This window comes from Trachypithecus francoisi, unplaced genomic scaffold (genome assembly GCF_009764315.1).
Source record: "Trachypithecus francoisi isolate TF-2019V2 unplaced genomic scaffold, Tfra_2.0 Contig01474, whole genome shotgun sequence".
Lineage (NCBI taxonomy): Eukaryota > Metazoa > Chordata > Mammalia > Primates > Cercopithecidae > Trachypithecus > Trachypithecus francoisi.
In genome coordinates this window covers 19635931-19646736 of record NW_022681435.1, presented here as the reverse complement: position 1 = coordinate 19646736, position 10806 = coordinate 19635931, and positions in this window count along the sequence as shown.

Below are 10806 nucleotides of genomic sequence, written 5' to 3'. Positions count from 1 at the left end.
CAAAATGGTATACTAAAGATCAATTAAGGATGAAGGAATGAAAGAAATGTGGGACATTAGGTATAAAACATACAGAAAACAAATAGTAAAACTGCAGACATTATTTATTAGAAGTTATTTTAGATGTAAGTGGATTTGACTATTCAATTAAAAGATACAAATTGGCAGCTTAGAACAAAAATACATATTCCAGGTATATGCTGTCTGTAAAAGACTCATTTTAGATTCAAAGACACAAACAGTTTGAAAGTGAAATTTTGGAAAAATATATTGCATGCACATACTAACAAAAGGGAGCTTGAATAGCAACACTAATATCAGACAAAATAGACTGTCAGACAAAAAGTTATAAGATACAAAGAAAGTCATTGCTATTGGTAAATAAAATTGGGAACATTACTACCAGCCTTACAGAAGTAAAAAGGATTATAATAGAATACTACAAACAATTGTATGCCAACAAATTAGGTAACAGGTGAAATAGATACATTTCCAGAAACACACAAATTACCTACATTGACTCAAAAATGAGTAGAGAATCTCAACAGACCTATAACAAGTAAAAAGACTGAATAAATAATCAAAAACCTCCCCAAAATAACAATAAAATTCCAGGATGAGATGGTTCCTTGTTAATTTTACCAAACATTAAAAAAAATTAACACCAATTTTCCCCAAACTCTTTCAAAAAAAAAAGAAAATACAATAGGAGGGAATACTCCCTGACTCTTTCTATTAGGCTGGCATTACCATGATACCAAAGCCAGATAAAGACAGCAAAGAAAAAAGTTACAGACTAATATCCTTTGTAAATCTTATGAACATAGACGCAAAAATCCTCAATAAAATCTTAGCAAAACAAACCAGATAGCATACTAAAATTATTTTGCACCCTGGCCAAGTAGGCTTCCTCTCAAGGATGTAGAGTTGGTTCAAACTAAGAAAATGGATTAATGTAGTGTATATTTCCTGTTCCCCTAAGGGAAGAAAAAGACAAAGATGCCTGTTTTCATCACTGCTATTCAAAATTATGGTAGAAGTTCCACTCAGAGTAATTATTCAAGAAAAGAAATAAATGGCATTAAGTTGGAAATGACGTGAAATTGTTATTACTTGCAGATGATATAATTCTATATTTAGAAAATCCCAAGGGATTCACAAAAGAAAACTCTACTAGAGCTTATAAGTAAGTTCAGCAAATATGAAGGGTACCGGATAAACACACACCAAAAAATCAGTTGTGTTTCTATGCACCAGAAATCCAAAATAAAAATTAAGAAAACAGTTCCATTTGCAATAAAATCAAAAACTAAATTACACAAGAGTTAATTCAACCAAGAAGATGAACATTAGTTTACTAATTGAAAAGAATTAAAGGTCTGAATAAACAGAAAGACTACCATGTTCACAAATTGGAAGACGTAATTGTTAAGTTGTCAATACTACCCAAAGTGATGTATAAAGTCAATGCTATGCATACGGAAATTCCAATAGTCATTTTGCAGAAATGGAAAAGCCATCCTAAAATTCGCATTGAAATGTGGCCTTCAAGTAGCCAAAATAACACTGAAAAAAGGAGAACTATATTGAAAGATTCACACTTTCTGATTTCTGGACCCAGCAATACCATGCCTAGGCATAAACCCCAAATAATTGAAAAGTGTAATCAAACAAATATTTGCACACAGCTGTTCATAGCAACACTATTCCCGAGATCTAAGATGTGAAAAGATCCCAAATGCTCATCAAGCAAATGAATAAACAAAATAGGGTATATGTGTGTGGCAGAATACTAGTCAGATATAAAAATGATTAACATACAGATACTCTCTACATTGTGGATAAAGCTTTTAAGTTGGTACACTAAGTGAAAGAAGCCAGATACAAAAGATCACATCTTATATGCTTTCATCTGTGTGAAATCTCCAGCATAGGTAACTTAAAGCAGAAAGGAGATAGGGAGCTGCCGAGGCCAAAGAGAGGGGAAATGGGATTAAATACTTAATCCATAAGCGCTTTTCTTTTGGGGTGGTAAAAATATTTTGGAAATAGAGTGGTGATGGCAAACATTGTGCATGTAATAAATGCCATTGGATTATTAAGAAATAAGTCATATGCATAATAATTATCACACGTGTCACCTGGTCCATGGAAATTTTACAAGGCTAAACATCCATTCTCATTTGAGCCAGCCTTTTCTCATGCAGCATCTTGTGTTCCTTACGCTAAATCTTCAAGCTGTGTTTCAGTAACTTGGAGCCGTCTGAGCAGAGATTGGTTAATCTTGCCTGATTTATAAATACTATGAATCCTGATTTTGTTGACCCTGTGAGCTTGGTGGTTTATGTTTACTATCTAAAGAGAAGATATTATATACCGCTTCTACAATTTATGTGACATATCATGGGCCTTTTAAGGGGCAGTAAAACATGTCAAATTTAGGTTCAGACAAAACAAAACAAAACAAAACACTGTAGAGACTTTATTCTTTAGTAATGTTACGCTAATATTGTCATTATACATAACAATCTGCTTAAAACTAAATTGAGATGGCTTTCAACACAAATATAAATAAAACATGTTTGTTATTGTGATTTAAATGAAATTGGCATTCTTCACTGCTCTAATGCAGCTTAATCTAGCATATATTTTATGATATGGCTTTGATCTAATTACCTATAGTTCCCTTTCTTCCATTTCTGTACACCAGTTTTGTTTTTCTTATCAACTTATACTTGGTTCAATAACATTATGTTTAACTCTCTCTTTCATCCTATTTCCATGTATTTGCCAGTGCTTTTGCTTTGGAACTGTTCATGTAACTTCCTGCATATCTACCATCTCCCTCAAGCCTGAATTCACTACTCCTGTCATATCAAGAGAGGGTTGGGTATGAACGTGATTCCATTTCTTCATTTCTGATCAGGTGCTTTCACTCGGGTTACAAACAAGGTCACAGAGTGATTTGCCGTCCAGGTTGAGGTAACTTTGAGTTTTGCCTAATGAATTAAATACATCTACACATTCAGGGTGGGTATAGGCTTGCCATTGTGGTGGAGGGAAAATATCCTGATCTTACCTCTCCAGTGATTGTCTGTCCACACTGACCAAGGAGAAGGCGGAAGGGAAGTCGGTGCTGGCGTCAGAATCCTGTGTTCCAGGCAATAACTTCCGTAACGTTATACGTAACCACAAAGTCAGCCGAGATAAAGACCAGAAGGTAGAAATGAAACTGATATTATTTAATTATATGATAGTCCATATGGAAAAATTGAAAAACCCAAATTACTGAATACTACAATATTAGAACCGTAAGATAATTTAGAATGTTTGGTGAATAAAAGATAAACACATAGCTAATATTTCTAACCAAAGCAATAACCAGATAGGTAAGACAGGAAGTGTAACACTTGTGTTCATAATAGAAATGAAAATAATACATTTCCTATGAATAAATTAGTAAAAACATGTGCAAGTCATTTATGGAAAAATAACTAAAAGATATAAAATAAAACCTAAGTAAAGGAAAGGATATGTTTATGATGAAAGGAGTCAGTATGGCAAAGATGGAAAATCTCCACAAATCAATATTTTAATTAAGTGTTAATCTAATAAAAATCACAGCAGTAGTTTTCAAGGAACCTTAAAAAAAAAAAAAGAATCTGCAATTTATAGGACAGCAATGAATAAAAAATATTTGAAAAACAATTAAATAGCAACAAGAAAGAGTATATTCCCTAGAAGATAATAGGAACTATTATTTAAATACACAAAATAATAATTAATTCACAATAAAAACTTTGCTGGGATTTTCAACAGCTCAAATTCATATAGACTTACCTTCCCACTGAAATCTTGATCTCATCCATACTTCCAGGCTCCAGCTGACCCAAACGTGATTTATAACAATGGTATGAGCCTGATTTATTGGTCTTCCCAGAAATTTGGGACTTATCCTGGTTTTATTTCTTCCTCACAATGTGTGCATTTAATCTGTGAACAAATATTATCATTTATGCCACTAAGATTTTTCTCTGATGTATTTCAGTCTTTTCAGTTCTTCCGCTCTCATTAGAAATGACAGCCAGGCACAGTGACTCATGCCTGTAATCCCAACACTTTGGGAGTCTGAGGCAGAAGGATACTTTGTACTCACGAGATTGAGGCTGCAATGAGCCATGATCATGACAGTGCCGTTACATTTTAGCCTGGGCAACAAAGCAAGACCCTGTCTCTGAAAAAACAAAACAAAACACCTAACCTCAATGCTATTCAAACTGTACAGAACCATACTTACAAAGAACCTCATTAGTAATGTGATCGTGATCTTTACCCGTGTTCCATTCTAACCTATTCTTCATGCAGCAACCAGAATAAACATCTACCTATACGGCTTCTCAGACAGGTCTAAGTGGCCTTTACCTTCATCTTACAAATCACTACATAAGCAACCATAACTACTTCCCAAATTTACTCAATAACACTGAAGTTTTGTATATTTGCTTGCTTTTATAAATCCCGGTCATGTTTATTTCTCTGAAAAATCTACTTGAAGATAAGACTGACTCTCCCAAACAGTTACCTCTGCCTCTACACCCCAAAACTGTATTCGAGATGTAGGTATCTTCATCTGTTTGGGCTACTATAACAAAATAGACTGGATGATTTATAAAAATAAAAATTTTAAGGGAACACGAACGTTCAGACTATAGCAATTGGTTTCACGCTATCCATCTTTGAAGTGCCTGGGGTTTGTTTGATTGCTTGTTCTCTAATTCCCTTTCTGACACACTTATTAACCCCATGCGGGGATCCCTGTTGAGGCTCCCCAGCTAGACTTTATTTCTACCCCATTGAAATGAAAGCTTTAAGCCACAGAAGCTCATCAGCATTATATTAAACAGATGTAAGCTTTAGTGCAGGTATACATCTCTGGAGTCATGATTTAGACATTTTTTTTATGGGCAAGTGTTCTTAGGATTTTCTTACTTTTTTTCCCAGACAGGTATAGATGTATAGATATGTGTGTGTGTGTGTGTGTGTGTGTGTGTGTGCATGCGTGCACATACACACATTTTAGTATTTTAGGTGTTTCTTACTAGAAAGAATTTTCAGGCTATCTTGTCTGCCATAATGCTGGACATAAAAGTCCTGACAAATAATAATTTCACTTACAGATTTTTTTTTTTTTTTTTTTTTTTTTTTTTGAGATGGAGTCTTGCTCTGTCGCCCAGGCTGGAGTGCAGTGGCCGGATCTTGGTTCATTGCAAGCTCTGCCTCCCGGGTTTACGCCATTCTCCTGCCTCAGCCTCCCAAGTAGCTGGGACTACAGGCGCGCGCCACCTCGCCCGGCTAGTTTTTTGTATTTTTTAGTAGAGACGGGGTTTCACCATGTTAGCCAGGATGGTCTCAATCTCCTGACCTCGTGATCCGCCCGTCTCGGCCTCCCAAAGTGCTGGGATTACAGGCTTGAGCCACTGCGCCTGGCCATAGATTTTTAAACATAGTTTAAAGCATGCAAATTAACTTTAAACAACTGAATGAAAATAATTTTATCTTGAAAATATGTAATATTGGTTATCAATGAAAAATATGTAAATCTGTTATTTGTTCTTTATAAATTTGTACCTTTGTGAAGAATTAAAGATACTGTTTTATTCAAGAGTATTTAAGGAGTCTATACAATGATAGTCCCTGTACTGCATACTCAGAATTCTCTGGGGAACAGAATAAAGACTGCTACTTGCTACGCAGAGCTTATTGTGCAGAATAAACACAGATAAAGGACGTTTTTGATATAACACAACGAGGGGATATGGTAGAGACAGAAGGTGCTATGGGTGAATAAGAGGATGCTTTCTTCAGCCTTGGGTATCAAGGATGACTTTCTGGGTTATGATACAACTGAACTTCATCTTTAATAATGGGTAATAATTTTCTGTATTGAAGCAATGGTATAAGAAATGCAGCAGAAACAGTTCTCACCATATATGCAATAGAGAAGCATTGAAAGGTTTTATTAGGATGAGTAAAAGTTTATAGGGAATTTTCTCTCTGTATTAATATTTCCTTTCCCATCCTGTCAGTGAAACAAAGGGAAATGATCCACGTTTTGTAAGAAGGCAATATGAAGTGAAATTTTATTAAGCACGCAATGTACAAGTGCTTCATATATGTCAATTATTTTACCCACAATGAAGACCAATAGTGTAATTATTTTCCTTCAGAATACTAGATGAACAGACCAAGACTCAATTAGCTAAGTCATCTGCCATGGTCATGCTCAACCAACTGGTGGAGGCAGAATGAGAACAAGGTTTTTCTGACTCTAAAGACCATGAATTCTTTATTGTATTCAGGTGGCTTCTGTAGAAAATACCTTTCAGAAGGTCACTTGTGTTTAGTGCATTTAATTTGTTTACTCTAAGTCTAGACGGATCTATATTATTTTGACAATTAACCTTTGGACATTCCAATTTTACCTAGTCTCTGTTGCTTGTCATTTTAAACTCAATTAGATACACTGATACTGGAACTAATCACTTTATTAGACTAAATGAAATACTGAGCATTCTTTGATAATACATACTCAATTGTTTGAATTTTTTGTGATTCCAGAAAAATCATGACTCATTCCTGCTTAGGTTTTCAAGTGGAGTCCAAATTTTTACATCAGACAGAACGCCCTTGAAGATCTGCTCTTGTCTTGTGCTTTGCTCCATTGTTGAACTTAATCTCACCCTTTGACTCACTAGCAACTTCTCAATTGTATCATACTCATTTTTAATCTCGTGGCTCTCCCTGTGGTAGCTGTCTATGATAAGACTTGGTTTTGCTATGAACTATTTTGAAATATTTTATGAGCCATTCCTGCATTTCTAAATATAATTGATCCTTATATCTGCATCTTTATTTGCATACTCAAAACATATTGCCCATTATTTCATTTATTTACATATGTATCTTTCTTAATAGATGATGGATTTAAAGAAGGTACCATAGATTTCATGCCTGTTATCAAATTGCCTAATAAATAGCAGGTTAGGGGCTGGAGAATGTTTGCAAATTAATAAATGAATAAACACATCAATACATAAATATTTACTTAATTTTATTTTTATTTTTATTTTTTTTAGATGGAGTCTTGCTCTGTCCCCCAGGCTGGAGTGCAGTGGTGCAATCTCAGCTCGTTGCAACCTCTGCCTCCCGGGTTCAAGCGATTCTCCTGTCTCAGTCTCCCAATAGCTGGGATTACAGTCATGCACCACTGTGCCTGGCTAATGTTTGTATTTTTAGTAGAGACGGAGTTTCACCAGGTTGGCCAGGCTGGTCTCAAACTCCTGACCTCAAGTGATTTGCCCGCCTTGACCTCCCAAAGTACTAGGATTACAGGCATGAGCCAATGTGCCCAGCCACAGATCCTTATAATAAATGCGGATGTGTGATTGCACACATCCATGGTGAAAATATTTCTTGGGTTTTGGATAAAATTGTGGAAAAACTTAAGAAGTCTTGTTGCACTTGTACCTCAGGTGTCTGTAAGGAAAAAAGTAAAAAGCGACTAGAATGAGAAATATGAAAAATGGAACTTTCAGTATTACTTTGGCAAGTTCAGTGTTGCTGGCATTTTTCCCATTTAAGATACAGTATGAGGATTACATAATACATTGCCAGCAAAATAAAAAAATCTGTAGATCTTTAAAATGTTTGAGATGTAAGATTTCTTCAAAGACACACCAAAGCAGTTGGAAAAGGTCTTCAAAGACAATGTCCCTCAAGGAAGCAATAATAAATCTTGGAAAGGAAAGCTTTGCTTGGGATTTAAGATAGGTTGGAAAAAAGGCTTTTTGCTAAGGAAGGAATTTATAAGGCTCTGAAACATAAAAGGAGACAGAGCCAAGTGACTAAAGAATATGGTTAAAGAGAAAATTATTGCAGGACTAGAATTAGAAAAGGCAGATCAATAAATCCTATGCTAGGTTCTAAGTCTTAGGGTAATAGAAATATTTTTGATAAGTACAGGAGGCAGTGCAGGATTTCAGGCTAATCGTGGAAATGTCACTTAGAATATTTGCTTCTAAATCCTCCTTTAACACCTGGTCTCTAAAAATATAGACAATAGCTCAAGTGTTTTGTTCTTTAGTTCATAATATACATAATGGGATTAGAGATGCTTGTCATATCCTAATGGAAATAACTATTATAAAGGTTAATAAAATATTTTACAGATGATTTTAGACTAGTGAATAGTAAATTAGGTTTAGTAATTCAAATAATGCTGTCTGAAATAAGTTTACTTTTACACATTGTTTTAATAGGATATTCAAATCATAGATTTGAAACCACTGCAGTGGGCGATTATCAGGCTGGATTAAGCCATGTGTCAAACAGTGATGACTATAAAGAAGCAGGGCCATTTATTAATTAATAATATAATTATTATTAGCATCACAGTGATTAAGGATATACATTATGGAGACTTGTAGCCTGGGATTAAATCCCAACTTGCATAATTATTAGCTATGTAGATAATCTGTAGACAACTTAACTGTAGACAGTTAAATATCATATGTTTCATTTTTCTTAGTAATATGGAGATAATATCACTACTTACAACATATAATTATTATGAGCATTAAATAGTATAAAGTCATTAGAATTCTGATAGACACGTGTCATTACGTTGTAAATACCAATATTAACACAAAATTAGTGTCCGATTGGGAAAACATAGATATTAAATATTAGAAATGTTCTTATCATATGTCTATATAAAGAATACAATACAGACTTCCAGTTCTGAAGCGGTGACATGAAAAGCTGGCTTCACTGTCCCCTACCCCAGAAAACCAAAGCCAAATATACGGCACTGAGGTATATTGGTGAGGAGGTTCTCACCAATAATATCCCATAACTCAAATATAAGTTCATTCCCAAGGTCACAGAGAAATAAAATCACCCGGCAAACAGTAAGATAATCCAATTTTTATACCCTGACACCTCTCACCCCAATCTGCCTGGCACCAAGCATGCAGAAAATTTCCTGCAACTCATGGTTTCTATGCTGCAAAAAGTGAGATGCGGTGACAACCAGCATCCTCAGCGTTTTGGGTTCTTTGGTAGGGAGACCTGATGATGTCTCCAGCCATGGAAGTATTCTGAGTGCCTGAGAGGAGACATATCTAGAGACAAAGAGGGAGGTGCAGCCACCATCCACAGTTCTGGAAACTCTGCTCTGTCACTCAGCCAAAGGAGACACCAAATCAGAGTGGCTGTTCAGCAGCAACACTCTACAGGAGGTATGTGCCATGGTCCTCTGGGCACAAACCCCTTGCAAGGCCTTCCACTCCACTGGGATATCCCCTTGGGGACCTCCCCCATTCTGGTCCCGCAGTGCTCTCTGATCACTTGCTAGAGCTGAGGCAAACTTGGGCTTTAAGCATCATCTACTGCTGAAACAAAGGCACTGGTAAAAAAAGTGTAAGTTTAATAGGTAAATTATGAAGATTCTCTAAGCAAACACAGCCAATAAAACCCCAAATAATCCACAGACTAGAGTAAATAATCCTACGATGAAAAGATACAGGCATGTATCCATAAGAAACAACAGCAAACAGGGAACATGACCTCCCCAAATGGACAGGGCAAGGAACCAGTGACCACCATAAAGAGACAGTGATACATGAGTTCTCTCATGTATCATGTATCATGTAATTCAAAAGAGTAATTTTAAAGAAACGCAGTGATCTCCAAGATAATACAAAAAAGTGATTCAGAAATGTATCAGAGATATTTAATGAAGAGATTGAAATAATTAAAAAATCAAATGGAAATCCTCAAACTGAGAAATATATTTCTAAACTGAAAACATAGTTAAAGTTTTCCAAACAAAAGTTATAATAATTCACCACCACCTGACCAATCACATAAGAAATACTAAAGGAAGTGCTTCACTCTGAAAGAAAAAGACACTAACATGAAAAAAGAAAACATTCAAAGGTATGAAACTCATAAGTAAAATGAAGACAACGCCAGAATACTTCAACACTGCAATTGTAATGTGCAATCCACTTATAACTAGTATGAAGCCTAAAAGACAAAACTATCAAAAACAATAGCTACAGCGATGTGTTATGTGATAGGCAACAGAATATTATATAAATTGAGACAACCAAAAGTCAAAATCTGGAGCAATGGAGTTAAAGCCTCTGTCATTCTCTTTCTAGATTTGTATTTCTTGACTACCAGGCTACAATTACACCAGTCCAAAGGGAATGCAATTTCCATGTTTAAAGCATAATTTTACTCTTTATATTTAATTTCTCCATTAACCACACTGTCACACATGATAGTATTTATTCATTTGATAAATTGACTTAATAATGTTGTTTACACATCTAGGAGTTAAATGAATGGAAATTTTATTCCATCTGCCAGGTAAAACTCCTCTTTGAATTATCTCAGAATGCATCATAGCAGTACACTTTATGATAATTATTAATTAAGTTGAATATTCAACATGGCTCATTGGGTCTTTAAAAAATAACATGTTTGGGGAATTGAAAATTGGTTTTGAATGATTTCTTCCCCTTAGAGAATTATTATATTTTCTGTTAATCACAAATTTAAGAGCCATTGCATAGTTCTTAGGGCTATAAATATTATGCTGCGTTTCTTAATTCAGCCTGATTCAGATGTCTCTCCAAAGAACCAAGCATTTAGATGTAAAGTTTTCAGTAGGGATTTCTTAATTAGCTTTTAATAAGATAAAAATATTAGCATTTGCTGTTTCACTCTTTTTATTCA